The sequence below is a fragment of the Tachypleus tridentatus genome, chromosome 10, assembly GCF_004210375.1.
Source record: "Tachypleus tridentatus isolate NWPU-2018 chromosome 10, ASM421037v1, whole genome shotgun sequence".
Lineage (NCBI taxonomy): Eukaryota > Metazoa > Arthropoda > Merostomata > Xiphosura > Limulidae > Tachypleus > Tachypleus tridentatus.
In genome coordinates, this window is record NC_134834.1 from 169711985 (window position 1) to 169728867 (window position 16883).

The following is a 16883-nucleotide window of genomic DNA, read 5'->3' on the forward strand; positions in this document are numbered from 1 at the left end:
AGATTTCAATACTCATTGTTAGCGCAGCACAGATATCCAATTATGTGGTTTTGTGTTTAATAACAAATAAACAAACCATTAAGGTTAAACATCGTTTGTTAAAATAAGTCAGAACTTATAGATAATAGTTTAATATAAGAAAAGCCGTAGAAAAGAAAACAATCAAATGCTGAAGACAATTGGTACAAATAGGAACACAACTAGTGGGAGAGTTGATTAACTATCTTAAATGTATAGACCTTACAAACTAATAAAACTTTAGTTGAAATTTATTTTAAATAATAGACTCAACCTTAACCGTGATATTATGTTTTGAAAATCTTTCATTTTTTTTTGTGCCAAATTAGGCATTAGACTCTAATTATTTTAAGTATTCGAAAGTTTTAATAAAAGGAGTCATTGGAATGTTTTGTCTCTATTAGTCGTATCAAATATGTTCATGATATCGTTAAGTTAACAAACTCCCTGTTTCTTTCTTACAATGTTTCACAACAGCTAACGAAATACTAGCTAAAGAACAAGTAAAGTAGCCCTTCACGCCTTAAGTGGACTTAGAACCTTCTATGAATGTCCTGGTGTCAATATTAGCGCATTTATTACAACGTCTGTTGCATGGATGGTTTCTAACGATAACATCGTTTTCGTTAGGAGCTAGAAGCGCCGTATGGTTTTTAAGATAAACTCTTAGTTCAAAGACTTAGTTTTATCTTACAAATGCAAGGAGTGCCTTAACATAAAGAAATAAGTAAAACCACAGAATAGAACATTATTTTAAACGGACAACGGTTTATCTAAAGATATATCTTCTTGAGGTTTCTTTCCTAAAATAATATAATACACAGAAGTCGTAGTTTTGAAAATATTGTTAAATATTACGTAAAATCTTATAGATAAAAAATAAAGTTATAAGAGTGAGAAATTAAGCACTTCATTAACATCTCGAGACCAGCTTTATATATTTATTGTTTAATGTAAGACAAAACACACACAACAACAGCAACGTATTTATAGAATGTGTTATTTTTGGTTCTTTATCAACTGATTAACTGTTGAGGTATACAAAATAAATTTCAAAAATATAGCTCGCATGGCCGCGAAGAATTTCCCGGACTTTCACTTAAAATCATATTGTTTTGTAAAAATACACTGATACCACATGTAACAAGTCTATTATTGATTTAATCCATACACACACAAAGATACACAGAGGTCCATTTCAGATAATACGTTTTTATTTATAGGACGCAAATTGAATTAACGTCGAATGTTTAACTTCAAGTCACGTTGAATATAGTGTTTTCACAACATCTAACTTGTCCCAAATCTTCATTTGAATACTATCCTTAAGTAGAGACCCATTTCTCTTTGTTATTATATTGAAATTATGGAAAGCAGTGCTGTTTACTAATCAGAGCATAATGACAATAATATGTTATATTTAATGGAATTTCAATGTATTTAGTGTGACAAAAGCGCATTTTAAGTTCCAAGCTACATCTGAAGATTACCTTATCTAATAGAGTGGTTTGTTTGAAGTGATGTGTTTTCAATCAATGCGTCATTTGACACCTTTAGCTATTTAAGAGTTAACTAACAAACGGAAAGTTAATTCCGTGTTAACTAAGCAAAGTTTATGTCAAGTTAAATTGTTTTTATTATATTTCTAAACCGCCTCTAAGCCAGAAAAACCTTAAGGATAAATTAAATCTGGTGATACCACCCAAGTTGCATTGACGGCCATACTACGAGTTAGCCCAGCATAGCTAGACAATTAGGAGCGCTCGACTCGCAATCTGAGAATCACGGCTTCGAATCCCGTGACACCAAATATGCTTGCCATTTCAAAGATAAGTGCGTTATAATGCTATGGTAAATCCTACCATTCGTTTGTAAAGGAGTATCTCCATTTACTCTAGTCTCCTAAATAAATTTAAAAAATACAACCCACTAAATATATATATCAGAACGCCTGGTATAGGTAGGAACACTTTTACTTATAAATCATAGAACAACGTTTCGACCTTTTCAGTTCTTAGGTCATCTGAAGGTCGAAACGTTGTTCTCTGCTTTACTAGTAAAAGCGTTAATACCCATACCATCCATCCTGAGATATAAACAAAGAGCTATAATACGAACAGTAACATACATGACACAAACATCCTAATGTGTACATTATTTGGCAGGCTATCTAACTATTTGATAAATTAATTTAAAAAATTATACTGAGGAGCGTTTATAATTTCAACCATCAACTCAGCTTAATATTGTTTTTGTTTAAGCACATGCCTTTACAGTGTGTTATCTGCGATCTATCTAAATCGGAACACGAATTTAAGCGATGAAAGTTCTACTTATCGTTACCCAGGGTTATTTAACTTAATGCTAAACACGCACGTAAACAGACAATTCCGTACAAGATTTTAATGATCAGATTTATAACTGGTGAGTTGTGAATGAAGTTTGCGAAATAATTATTGTAATATCATTGTGACATCAAGCTCTGCCATGATAAAAGTGTCGTAACTCTAAAGTTGTATATTGAAGAGTTTAAGGTACAGAGCTAATTTTAATTATAAGATAGTTAGCACAATTTAATTAATAATAACAAACTTCAAATAGCTAAGGCCTTAAAAACATTATTTTAGAATGGATTACAGAAAAAAATTCAAATAACGTGTCTGAACATATTCACATATCAGTTGTAAGCTTTGAATAATAAATATAAGATAGATATTTTCATTGTAAATTTCAAGGATGTACTAAATATTTCTAACACCGATATGAACGTTTTTCCAGAAAATTGACAAGGTCAGTAGTCAGAATTATTATTATGAATTTCACAGTTTCGAGGAAATGTTTAGTTGATTGAATTTATGGACTTACTTGACTGTCTCACGAAAACTATGCATACATTTTAACCATAAACCTAAATTCTCACTTCAATCTGCAGGCATTTCTTTAATTAATTCTACTTTGTTACACATGGGACCAAATTATCTCAATCAACCTACTCTGATCTGTAGAGCAAGTCTGTAATCTATACTTCAGGTTTATTAACCAATGTTAAGGAACAGAGGCAGTAACTACACAGTTTTTGTGTTGAAAAACTTGCATAGAAGCAGTTTGTCTACAGAATTATTCTAAAAGAAAAGTACGCAGTAATAAAATCTAAATATTGTCCATTTTCAGGAGGATTGTGAGGCAGATATCTATAGTTGGTGATGTAACTAGTAAAAGGAGAAGACTTTATTGTTGCCATGTCTTCAGCAACAAAATATACAAAAAGAGATGCCAGTGTGTAGCCAAACCTGTATTGTCTGTTCACCGAGACACAAAGCCTTAAAACTTGACGGCAAAAAATACCTTGACTTGTTCTGGAAACAAGTAAATCGCTATATGTTGTCTGTGGAACGTATACAACTGTGGTTCCTAAACTCTTGGCAGAAAGTGGGTGTGGATTAAAACTAACACCCTGGTTAATAGGGTGAAATCGTATATCTTTCTTTCTGGCCTTTTTACTTTTTAGTAATGTTAAAAATGATCAGGAAATGTTATTTGCCGAAATTTTAGCAGGAAAGTTGCAGTTCTTTAGTTTACTTTGGGATGACATCTCTAACTCAACAAAGGATATCAGTTCAAACATACTACAGGTTTATCCTTAGTGTAGATGTTCTCTCTTTACCAGCTTTTGGAATACCTTTGGATAGCAGCTGACAGTGCTTGAAACAACGATATGGACTTGACTGTCTCACCAAAACCTAACATACATTTTGACCACGAGCTTAAAGCTTCACTTCAATTTGCAGGCTCTTCTTAACTTTAAATTAACTGGTTCTACTATTTTGGACATAGGGCTAAATTAGTTCAATCCTTATTAACCGAACAAGTTATCTTCCATACTACAGCCATTCCAGATTTAACAATATGAAGACTTGGTGTTTTAGATTGGTAGAGTTGCAGCTAGATTTTATAATTCACAAACTGAAGACTGCAACGTGAGAGAGAGGTGCACAGTTAGGTGCATGAACTTAAATACACATGCATGTATTGTAGTTTAGATATATTACTGATTAGAAAAGTTAGCGTTGACACATGGTTCGTCTCTAACCAGACGCAGTACAGTTCCAATTATATACACTGCTTGCCACAGTCTTAAGACAAATGAACATAAAGAAAAAATATGCATTTTGCGTTTTTAGACTCAACCGCTTATTTAAGTAAAGCTTCGAAAGATTAAAATAAGAAAACGGAAAATAAAAATAAAATCTTTTTAAAGATTTAATAGGGAAAATATAAATACTATAAAATTAGCCTAAATACTAGCTGGTCAAAAGTTTAAGACCAGACTAAAAATAAGTCCTAAAAAGTGTAGGAAATGCCCAACAAGAGGTATTAGTAGTGAGTTGCACGACCGTCATTGCGAATAACTTCAAATATTCGCATGGTCGATCTAAGCGTTTGCAGAAGGCTGGCTGGAATGTTATTCCAAGTGGTGAAGATGGCTTCACGAAGAACATGCACTGTTTGGAATTGACGTCCATTTCTATAGACTTCCCTTGCCATCCACCCCCAAACATTTTCAATGAGGTTCAGTTTGGGCAAACACGCTCGATGGTCCAAAAGAATTACGCTATTCGCCTTGAAAAAGTCCTTTGTACTGCGGACATTGTGGATTGCAGCGTTGTCCTGCTAAAAGATCCAGTCATTTCCACACAAGCGAGGGCCTTCAGTCAATAAGGATGCTCTCTCCAACATTCCAATGTAGTCAGCTACTGTTTGACGCCCCTGTATAACCTGAAGCTCCATTGTTCCATGGAAGGAGAAAGTACCCCGGATCATGATGGAACCTCCTCCACTGTGTCGTTTAGAAAATGTCTCCGGTGGGATATTCTTACCGTGCAAGTAACGTTGGAAGCCATCTAGACCATCCAGGTTAAATTTTTTCTCATCAGAAAACAAATCCTTCGTCCACTTTCCTACGTCCTATGTTTGGTGCTTCTCAGTAAAGTTTAGCCGAGCTGTTTCGTGGTGTGGAAGGAGGCGTAGCCTTTGAAGACGTTTATGGTTTTTAAAGCCTTTCTCTCGTAGATGCCGTCTTATTATTAATGGGCTGCTTTCTGCGTCCGTGAGGGCCTTAATTTGGTTCGACGATCGGCTGGTGTCCTGCTCAACGCCGGCGACATTTTCTTGGTCCGACAACTTGAAATTCTCGTTCGGTATCCCTCAGGGTCTTTTAAAAAAATTTGCAACAGCAGTTGTACTTCGCCCAATCTCACCAGCGATGACACACTGAGAGAGACCTTGCTTTTGCAGCTCGACAATTCTGCCACGTTCAAACTCTGTTGCCATGTCTTTACCCAATGTAACACATGAGATGTCAGTGGGAGATGTTGACAACGCTAATGCTTGAACACAAATGACTAAATTTCGTTCGTGTTTACTGATTAACGCTTCGTTTTAGTACAGTCTTAAACTTTTGACCAGCTAGTATTTAGACTAATTTCATGGTGTTCACATTTTCCCTATTAAATACTAAAAAAGTTTTTTATTTTTGTTTTCCCTTTTCTATTTTCATCTTTCGAAGCTCTGCTCAAATAAGTGGTTGAGTCTGACGACGCAAAATGCATATTTTTTTTGCATTCATTGGCCTTAAGATTTTGACCAGCGGTGTATATATATATTTAAAAATATATGTTTTTACAATAAAAGTTGTTGACCACTTTATATGAACTTTTGCTAGTATTACTGTTATTTCATGAAATATTCTAATAAATACTTAGTATGTCATAAAGTTGAAAATCATTATGATTAAGATTGTATAATTAAAGATATTTAATATTAAGAAAATATATTATTTTCAAAGTTCTGTAAGATTTAACTAATTGAGAAAATATTACATGTTTATATAAAGACAAAAGAATAGTATTCTTAACTGAAGAAAGTCCATAAGTTAGAAAAAAGTACTTTGTGAATTAGAATTTTGTACAATTTTCTAGTTTTCAGTAAAAATGTTTAATAAACAGTACATGTCAGGCTTAATTCATTTGTATTCTTAAGAATTGAATTATGTGTTAGTTTTTGCGCAAACCTGCACAAATGGCTATGTGTAATGTGTACTCTAGGGGGATCGTTTTAGAATTATAAGCCCTGAAGTTTAACACTAACGAACTACAAGAGTGTGAATTAGTTTAAAATATTTGTAGAGTTATAAGTTAGTAATAGGTTATAACATGTTATATTAAAGTGTGTTTGTTTGTTAACATTTAAAATGGCATAAGAAAGCTTGCCAATGAACTTGATTTAAACATTTCTGTTATAAATAATTTACAGCAATTTAATGGTTGATGTTTTGTATAACAGTATTTTAAAACATCATAAAGTATCCGCTTGTAATCTAAGTTTAATACCACTAATTAATAAGTGTTTACTGTTGTTTTGAATAAAGTTTATTTTAATTTTGCCCAATGTTTTTTTGAATTTCGCGCAAAGCTACTCGAGGGCTATCTGCGTTAGCCGTCCCTAATTTAACAGTGTAAGACTAGAGGGAAGGCAGCTAGTCATCACCACCCACCGCCAACACTTGGGTCAATCTTTTACCAACGAATAGTGTGATTGACTGTCACATTATAACACCCCTACGGCTGAAAGGGCGAGCATATTTGGTGCGACCGCGATTCGAACCCGCGACCATCGGATTAAGAGTCGAACGCCTTAACACACTTGGCCATGCCGGGTCCGAATTTCGCCCAAAGCTGCTCGAAAGCTAACAGTGCTGTCACTAATTTTTGAGGTGATAGACTTTAGGGAAGACAGTCAACACCATCTGCCGCCAACATTGAGAACTGTCTTTCAGCAAAGTAGTGGGATTAGCTGTCACATAATAAGGCCCAACGGCTGAGATGGGACATTGTTGAGTGACGGAGTTTCATCCCGAGACTCGTTTATTACGAGTTCAGAGCCTTAACCACCAGGCCACAACAGAACTTTAAAAGAAGAATATATAGTAAAAACGTTGTTGAGAAAAGTGTAATAGATAGATTTAATTTATTTAAATGCCTAAAATATGTTTACATTTACTAGGTTCAGTGTAAAAACAGATATTTAAACTATTACAATTTACATAAATATTTCTTTATTTTTGTACAGTTAATTCTGATTTTATCTTTAAATCCTCCTCTATATTATAACTATAACCTTAAAGAAATGGCAGCAGACGTGTGAAATGTCTTAGGTTAGGTCACTGTAGGAAGAGCGAAGAAACACTGGACAAATGAAAGTTGGCTAACCACAGCTGGTTGTTACGAAATGGCCGCAAATATCTGAAAGAGTTTTTAGCAGAAGGTGCAGTCGTTTCAAGCCCAAAATTATACAAGTGCTTAGAGACATCTGGAGAAAATATGTCTCTATCTGACTGGTCCTTTCAGCTTACGTCAATAAGATATGTGAAGCATTGATGTCTGAAATTAATCTATTATCTCTCGAAAAACCACTGGATGTGTGTTCACAACTTGTTATATGTTCAAAAACAAAACTGGTGACAAAATAAGTATAATAACTGACATAAAGGCTATTATTTATTTTAATGTACTAAACTGAATGTCAAATACAGTGTTTTAGCAGTCAATGCATCTTGATTTGTTTATTAGGTGTTTTAGGCAACAAAACATTATTGAATAAAATAAAAGATGTTATCTTAAAGATTAGTGTCCCATTTTAAAACGGCCCGGAATGGCCAGGTGGTTAAGGCATTCGACTCGTAATCTAAGGGTCGCGGGCTCGAATCTCCTTCGCACCAAACATGCTTAACCTTTCAGACATGGGGGCGTTATAATGTGACGGTCAATCCCACTATTCGTTGGAAAAAGAGTAGCCCAAGAGTTGGCGGTTGGTGGTGATGACTAACTGCTTTCCCTCTAGTCTTACACTGCTAAATAAGGAGAGCTAGCGCAAATAACTCTCGTGTAACTTTGCGCAAATTCAAACCAAACTCATTTTAGAAACATTGAATCAATGCATTTTTGTGGTGTCACTTGAGTTAATACATTTAGTTCCAGTTAGAATGTTTAATGTAACTTTTTGTAACACACAAAGAACTTGAACAATACAAATTTTACTTAGATGTATCGTCATAACGAGTTCTGTAATAAAATAAGATAGAGTGTATAATCGAGTACATCTTTAAAGATATTTAAGATATTCTTTGTGTTACATACACTTGATCTCTAACATTGGAAGTTTCTTTTCGTATGGAGTTCCAAATTTTTACCTCTACACTTGAATTATAATTATTTATTATTTTATTGCAATTACAAAACACTTTTTTAATTAAGATAATTACATGAACACATTGTTATGGTCTGAGTGAAAGTTCACTTACTTTTTAGTGCCTGATGTTAATTTCAGCGGATTAAATACGAAGGATTAAGATAACTTAAAAAAATGATATTCCGGGTTTTGGGCTGCCTTTGGAACTACTTTCTATATGATTTAAAGCCACAATTAAGGCTTAGATGCTCCTTCCTTTTAAACGTCGTATTCTTAGGCTCTACCTTGTCTAACAATTTGGGTTGATAAACGATAATTCCACCAAAATGGGTGTGCTGTTTTCTGACCGTGGTGTCTATACTGGAATTAGCCGCAAACCAAAATAAAAACACGTTATAAATACGTCTTTGACTCCATGGCTCACGTATGAGGCGAAGACAACTGCATGAGTATGTGTAAACTGTTCTCACAAAGTACCCTTCCTCCACCCCCTAGTGGCACAGCGGCATGTCTGCGGACAGTTAGTTTCAGAACTACCTCGTTCATTTAATATGCAAATCTCTTTTTTAGATAAAGTCACAGTACAGTGTAAATCAATTAGCTCAGTCTCTGTACAACTGTAGATCATGTTAGCACAAAACCGGGTTTTGATACCATTAGTATGCACAGCACAGATAGCCCATTGTGTAGCTTTGTGCTTAATTCCAAAAAAACAAAATTAAAAACAAAATGTGATTGATATTTTATATTTAATAAATAACTTTTGTAATTCTATCAATTTATTTATTGCAATATCTTGTCTATTCTCAACTATTAAGCGTATTTTCAACTTAGTGTTGAAATAGAACACTTGTAGTTATCTATTTCTCTATTTTATTACATTAGTCAGGTAGTTTGTTGATGACATTTGGACAGTGCATCGAACTAGTATAGAGGGATAATTATATAAAATTGCCACGATAATTATGACGCTAAAAGTACAACTTCTAAGGGTTGTTTACTGTCATTCTATTAACTGTTTGAAGATAGTGAGGGATAATAAGATTTGGAAGTTATAGTTTTAATCCGTTAAGTCAACTAATTTTTCCTTGACGTTTGGCAGATTATTAAGTAGCACACTTTACATACCATTATTCCATTTTACTATCCTTAAAGTTATACTTTTGTAGCTTTTATTACTGTTTTGTGGTGCTGATTTTATGTTTTATTGTTTCTGATATGATTTTACCTGCGCATATTTTCTTAAGTGCGCGTGTAAGTGTGAAATTCACTCTGTGTTTCGAAGATGTGTGTCAAACTACCTCGTTCATTTAATATGCAAATCTCTTTTTTAGATAAAGCCACAGTACAATGTAAATCAATTAGCTCAGTCTCTGCACAACTGTGGACCATGTTAGCACAAATCAGTTGTACCATTTTATATAAGAATAATTTCAGCAATCAAAAATGTAAATCCAATTTTGTTTTCTAGTAATGAACGCTGAAGCGTCGTTCCTCATGAATATGTGTTTAAAGGTGTCAAGGGTCAGTCTAGGGAGGGTAAGTAGCGACTTTACAACCACTAATGAGGCAAATATAAGCACTACGTTGAAGAGGTTGTTTGTGGATGTTAAAAATTAACTCAGTGAGATTTTGATTTTCTTTCTCAATATTGATTAAACAACTTTACACTTGCTCTTTTCGAGCTGCCTTTAGGATGGAAAATAATTCTTTTAATACAGAACGTTAAGAACTAAACCGAACTCAGTCATTTATTACTATTAATTTACTTACGTTTGAATTTGAAATAAAAAATAGTTTGTGGATACTGATAGGAGCTTTACAAGTAACTCTCAATAATACAGTTTACAAAACTTGTTAAATGCACTCTGTTATATAACTAAGTCTAGTCCACTTTTTTACTAAAAGCATAATATGATATTAGCTAAGTTAAAGAAAAAAAACTCATTCGCCAATTTTTAGATTAGTTTTATAACATTCAATTTATAATATATCTGATTTTATTCGTCGTGCTTTTACTTGCTTACTAGGGAAAAGTTTGAGTAAATTTTCGCTTATCAGATGATTTGTTTTTGAAATTTGTCTGATAATCATTTCATTTGTAAGGTAAATAATAATTTTTAACAATTTCGAAATCAGTTTGTTTGTTTTTTGAATTTCGCACAAAAGCTATTCGAGGGCTATCTGTGCTAGTCGTCCCTAATTTAGCAGTGTAAGACTAGAGGGAAGGCAGCTAGTCATCACCACCCACCGCCAACTCTTGGGCTACTCTTTTACCAACAAATAGTGGGATTGACCGTCACATTATACACCCCCACGGCTGGGAGTGCGAGCATGTTTAGCGCGACGCGAGCGCGAACCCGAGACCTTCGGATTACGAGTCGCACGCCTTACGCGCTTGGCCATGCCAGGCCCTCTTATCAGATGAATCAGTCGGATATTTAAAAAAAAATATTCTAAGACAGTTAAAAGTATAAAATGTGATTTTTCAAATAGTTCACTGTAGATGTGCTTGAGTATGTCTAAATAGGTTCACGATTTTAACAAAGTTTACGGGTTGAAGAGAAATTTCCACATGAGGCGAAACTATTTTTGTCATGAAATGCCAGGAGAAAATATTCACTTGATGTCAAATGAAACTATAAGTATGTACATATTTATCCAAAAGTATCTTTACAGTATTGTTTAAAATGTTACTAAATGCTATCTTAAATTTATTTTAATGTGTTTTAATGTTGTTAAGCGCAAAACATACAATAGGTTATCTGCGCTCTCCCCATCACAAATATTAAAACCCGATTTTTAACGTTGTAGGCTGGATACTTACCTCTGAGCCACTAGAAGAGGGGATGAAGCTTGCGTTTTAATGACAATACACAATTAACATTAATGAGGGTTGTACATGTAATGCAATTTCTTAAGAAACGAGTTTAAATGGCTATCAAAACGCATGTTAATAAACTGAAAAAAATTGTTTCAAAAGTTGTTATTGAAATGTATTATAACTTAAAATAATTAAATAATAATAACTATACAAAACTGGATCTTAAAACAACAAATTGTAACATTTATTATTCTCCTTGTTTGTCTTGTCATTGTATATAGACGACTTTCTAGCTAGTTATATACTGGCCAAAGGTGTTTCTGTACTGGAATACTAGCAAGCGAAATTAATGCTTTGTTTAACCAAAATCATGATACATGTATGCGATGTTAGAAACCTGAAAAATACAAATACAAGACTTTTACAAACACCGTGAATTTTTATTGTATTAAGTAGTAGCATAATTCGGACACTTCTTTATTTTTATCCATGCACGTAACATTTTTAGTTGTTTAATAAAACGATTTACGATTAAACAGTTTGTCGTTAAAGGTATGGAGTATGTAACGTTTTTATAAGTGAGTAGTTTCAAAGATTATTTGTTTTGTTGAATTTCATCTAAAGGTACCCGAAACGATCATAGTCCTTGATTTAGAAGTGGTAGATTAGAGGGAAGAGATCTAGATAACATCACTCACATCAGGCTATCTGCTGAGCCCACCGAAGGGACTCGAACACATTATTTTACTTTTGTAAATCTACGGATTTACAGCTGTACAAGCGGGGGACGTTTTTTTTTTTTTTTAAGTCGGGTCACGAACGTTTCGGACAATTCTCGTACTTATGTTAGTTTGAAAGACAATGTTTAAGAGCAAAGATCTCTTTGAATTTCAAAGAGGTGGGATAGATAGCATGTTCCCATCTGGTAGGACTGTTATCAATAGTCTTTTCCCTGATAGCATGTTCCCATCTGGTAGGACTGTTATCAATAGTCTTTTCCCTGACAGCTTGTTCAAATGAATCTTCTACCGGAATCTGACAACAAGGGCAATAGAAAATGAATACACCTGCCACTAGGATTACTGTTTAGTGACAGTCTTTGGTAACAGGCCGAAAGAAACGATGATTGAAAAACAATACCATGCAAAAGACATTGCAGAAATTGTTAGTGAAAGCTGGAAAAACAACTTCAATAGTAAGTAGACGCAAAACCAAAAACAATAAATTGCAATTTTCGCTTTCTGTGCAGAGGGTAAAATAAATTTTGTAAACTAAAACGAATACTTACCTCAACCTTGTTTGTGTTGTTATTGTTGAATGGTTAGTTTGTGTGAATAAAAACATTTTTGTGGAAGTAGCCGGATCCTTTTATTCCTTAGGAGACAAAATAAACGGAAAAAACTCATAGAAGGCAGATTATTAATCATTTACACTTTAAAGTCATGGAAAAGGACAATGAACAATCTACAACGATATATATATATTTAAATGTGGCTTAAAGACACGATAAAGATTTGTGTTTTTTTCTCCAATCGGTAGAATATAAAGGAGCATTTTTGGAATAATACCCTTGTGGAGAATCAATGTAAAGTTCGTTAAAATATGTGGTCTATGATTGATCTCACCTTCCTTCACATATCATTGTTTATTAGAAAGTGTAGTGATAGACAATAACGCATAACTATGGCTATTACTGAAAACGATTTGTTATATAGGGAGAGCATACTATATATTTAATTCCAATGACAACTCTTGATTTAAAACATTGTTCTTAAAATTAATCTTTTGTAGCATTACATGGCAAAATCTGTAGAAAGAGCACTATGCTTGTAAAAATAGCAAATTAAAATCACAATACTTTAAAATTGAATCAATACTTTAATAAAAAGAAACAAAACTATCAGGCAGTTTTCATAATTTGTTGGTTTAACTTTTTGAGGAACGAGTCATCAGAACTATTTTTCCAGTTACAAGTTTTGTATGCAAAAACATTGTTCATTTCATATTGTAAAGCTATACAATGGTTTATCTGCATTTTGTTCACCACGAGAAATCGACCCTCGGATTTTAACACTTAAACCCTGAAATCTTGCAACTTGTAGAGACGTCTTAGATAATTTGTTATAATTATATGTCTTTTTTTTCTCTCAGTATTTTGACGTACAGTGTATATGCTACACTTTATACACAGGTAAAATTATATATGACTAAAGTAGTTTCTTCTATTTAGATAAAACCAAGCCAACGATCACTTGGATTCTATTTTATTCAATGATTTTGTTTCGCATTTAAATAATTATTTTTTCCGTATATTATTTTAAAAAGAAGAGTTAGATTGAAGTTTTTAAGATTGTAAAAGTAGTTGATAATGTTGATGCACCAATATTTCTCATACTTCACAGCAAGAATTATAGAATTAAGGAACATATTATATTTAGACAAAGTAGAAGCTGTCTTTAGCTAAGAAAATTTTATTTTTCAAATGAGGTGGTTGGCCTACGGATATGTTGCCTTCGGATGTTCTGAAGGCAGTAAATTTGAGTGCGTTTAAAGAAATCTTCATAGATAAATGAATGACACAAACTGGTTTTTATTTTTTAAAATGATTTTAGTTTAGCTTAGATAATGGGACAGCCGAGACAGTGTTTTTTTTTTTTTTGAAATTTTGCACAAAGCTACTCGAGGGCTATCTGTGCTAGCCGTCCCTAATTTAGCAGTGTAAGACTAGAGGGAAGGCAGCTAGTCATCACCACCCACCGCCAACTCTTGGGCTACTCTTTTACCAACGAATAGTGGGATTGACCGTCACATTATACACCCCCACGGCTGGTAGGGCGAGCATGTTTGGCGCAACGCGGGCGCGAACCCGCGATCCTCGGATTACGAATCGCATGCCTTAACGCGCTAGGCCATGCCAGGCCAACAGCCGAGACAAACCAACAGATTCCTCGTTATCCATAAACATTATGTTATGTTGTATTTATATTTAGTGAATTATTTCTACTATATCTCATTGTGTTTATACTTAAAGAATGAATAATTTCTTGTTTTGTTTGTTTTAAAAATTCTGCACAAAGCTAATAAAAGGGTGTCTGAACATAGACATCTCTAATTTTGAGCTGATAGACTACACTTGTTTGACTATATACTGGAATTTTAATCTTACTCTGAAAACACATCAGAGACCACCCAAATGCTCGTTAAGGTTTTGTGGTAGCACGACAGGAACTATTAACATTAAGATTCACAGTTCTTACAAACTAATTAGTAATCTACGTCTGTTTGAGTGTGCATTTAATGAATAATTTTTTTTTTACATTTGTTTTGTCGTATACTTTTATATTACATTAAGTAAAACATTCTTAACACTTTGGCTTCCACATGATCCATCCAGTGAATCGTGTTCTATTTTCTTTATAAAGGATCTCTTACTGGCTGGGACACAGACACTCTTCCTAAAAAAATAATTGTAAAATGACTAGTGGGATCCTGGAAAGTATCGGCAAACTAGGCTTGGGAGTCGACGTATTAATACCTTATTGTTAAGTATTTAGGTTAACAAGAAAAACAACAGTAAATAAACATGTTTCATCGACGAAGTTGGATTGGTGGAAGCTGCCAGTAAATTTTTAGCTCATCGTAAGTTAGGTTACTAATTTTTATATTAATAACTACAATGATGAAGTTAAGAAAAACCAAGTATTAATATGCTTTAAATGTATCAAATAATTAATTTTTGTACAATGTATACACAACGCCAAAGTCTTAATTAATCACAGTGGTGCTGTGACAAACCTCACATTAACTGTGCAAATTTTAAAATACACTGGCCATTTCTGACAATACAAAATTTGTAACACTGTCGCTGGGCTGTTTCTTACCACATCCACGGTATATGAGTAATTACAGATTATGCAGCATGTTCAGAATCTATTTTATTATTGATGTACCTTAAAGACTTGAACGTTTTTGGGAAGATAAAGTAAAATATTTGAATAAACAATATTTCATTATTTTTATTTACTGAGGATTAATAAAATTACGTTTATGTTGTTACTGTATGGAAGTCACATGTTCAAAGGACCAATATTATGTGTCTAGGTTCAGTAAAAGTTATTTTTGATAGTTATTAATCAACGCAAGCCACTTATATGGATCAGAACTAAATACCACCATGTAATGAATATTACTTTACAACGCTAAAATCAGGGTTTGATTCTCCTCGGTGGACTCAGCAGATAGTTCAATGTGGCTTTGCTATAAGAAAAAAACACACATGAATATTCCTTTCTTATTAGGAGTATGCGAATATATATAACAAAAGATTATAATTACTTGAAATAATTGGTTTATCAGATAAGTACCTTCTCTGTTAATAATGTTTCTGCCGTAGTTCCAATAATATCTCGCAATATTCGGTTCGTTTAGAAGATCTAGCTTAGCTCTAAACCCCAACTTCTATAAAGCAATGCAAATCAATCAACGTAATAAATAGCGTATAATATGAAATATACAAATAATATTAAATAAATAAAAATAATCTACTGTATATATATTAAACACTTAATTCGTTACTGCTATTCAAAATAACTTTGCATAGAAAGTAGAATAAAACGTATGTAGTTATAATATACTTTTAACCATAGATTATTTCATTATTTGACTTTGGAGTTTCGAATTAATGTTTGAATACATTCTAATCGTTTTAAATTCTAGTTTACTCATGCACTGATTAAACTTATAAATCTTTTTAACCCAAAATTAACAATAATCATGTAGTCAAAATTATTAACTTCTACCAAGAGCGGGGTTGTGGGAGGACTGTTTAGTCTTCGAGGACCCCTGGGGGATAATATTTCCTTAGAAATATTAATCTTATTTCTAAACAACTGCCAGAATTATGTGTGTGTGTTTAAGAAAAAAGTCTAAGAGTGACGCTCACACACAGACAAAGAAGTAAAAACAGCCAATCTGATACCACATAAATAGACACAAAGAAACTAAAAACACATGTTATCCCGGTTTTAAGAGTTAGCCGGTCACACTTGCGTTGTTATCATATTTCCTGATTTCAGCAATCTTCAAAGAGAATCCATTACTTCGTAAGCTGTTGCCATATGTAAATACTACATATTTCTCTATTTCATACCATATGTTTATTATCTGCAAATATTTTAGTTTTTTTAATATAATTTGAAACATATAAACCTACTCGAGGTCATGCGCTATATCCAGCCCTTTACCAGGGTTAGATGATAGAGACAATATACTCTTTTATTGGGTATTTTTTGTTGTATCCTACTTTACCTTCTATGGAAAACTGCTTTCTGATTGTCTCACAGAGCAAATATACTCCTGAATTCCGGTGATCTGCCTTTTTAATTGGAAATTCACTTAGAAAAGATGAATCAAAGACAAAGTATCTTGATCTTTTGAAGTATATATTTATTTTTCAAGGAATCTGTGTTTAACGTTTATCTGTTGCTTGTTATCATCATGTGAGTCATATGTTCTTCAACTTTAAGTCTGTTTATTTTACTTTTCACCTGAATATATTACAATACAGTTTATTTTCAATCCCCACTTTTGGTAATTCTTCTGTTTTCTCCAATAAATAAACCTTCGTTCCAAGTTATTTTTATTCATTTCCATCTGTGACAAACTGTTGCATTTTCTTTCAATACAATAGATCTTTTAACCTTTGGTGTTATTGTCGAGAGCAGCTAACTTTTTGGTTTACTTGAACTTATCAAGAACGATTTCATGTAGAACCAAGTCTGATTTATTATCAACG

At 33.3% G+C, this 16883-nt stretch overlaps 1 long non-coding RNA gene across 2 annotated transcripts in view; it reads left to right on the top strand.

Moving 5' to 3' along the window:
- LOC143230891 (uncharacterized) overlaps positions 1 to 16883 on the top strand; it is a 71745-nt gene that overhangs the window by 49726 nt on the left and 5136 nt on the right. The window contains exon 3 of one of the 2 annotated variants that reach the window (XR_013016662.1): positions 9737 to 9804. The exons of the other annotated variant lie outside the window; for it this stretch is intronic. This is a non-coding gene — a long non-coding RNA (uncharacterized LOC143230891). The remainder of the gene's footprint in view (positions 1 to 9736; positions 9805 to 16883) is intronic. 2 annotated transcript variants of the gene reach the window in all.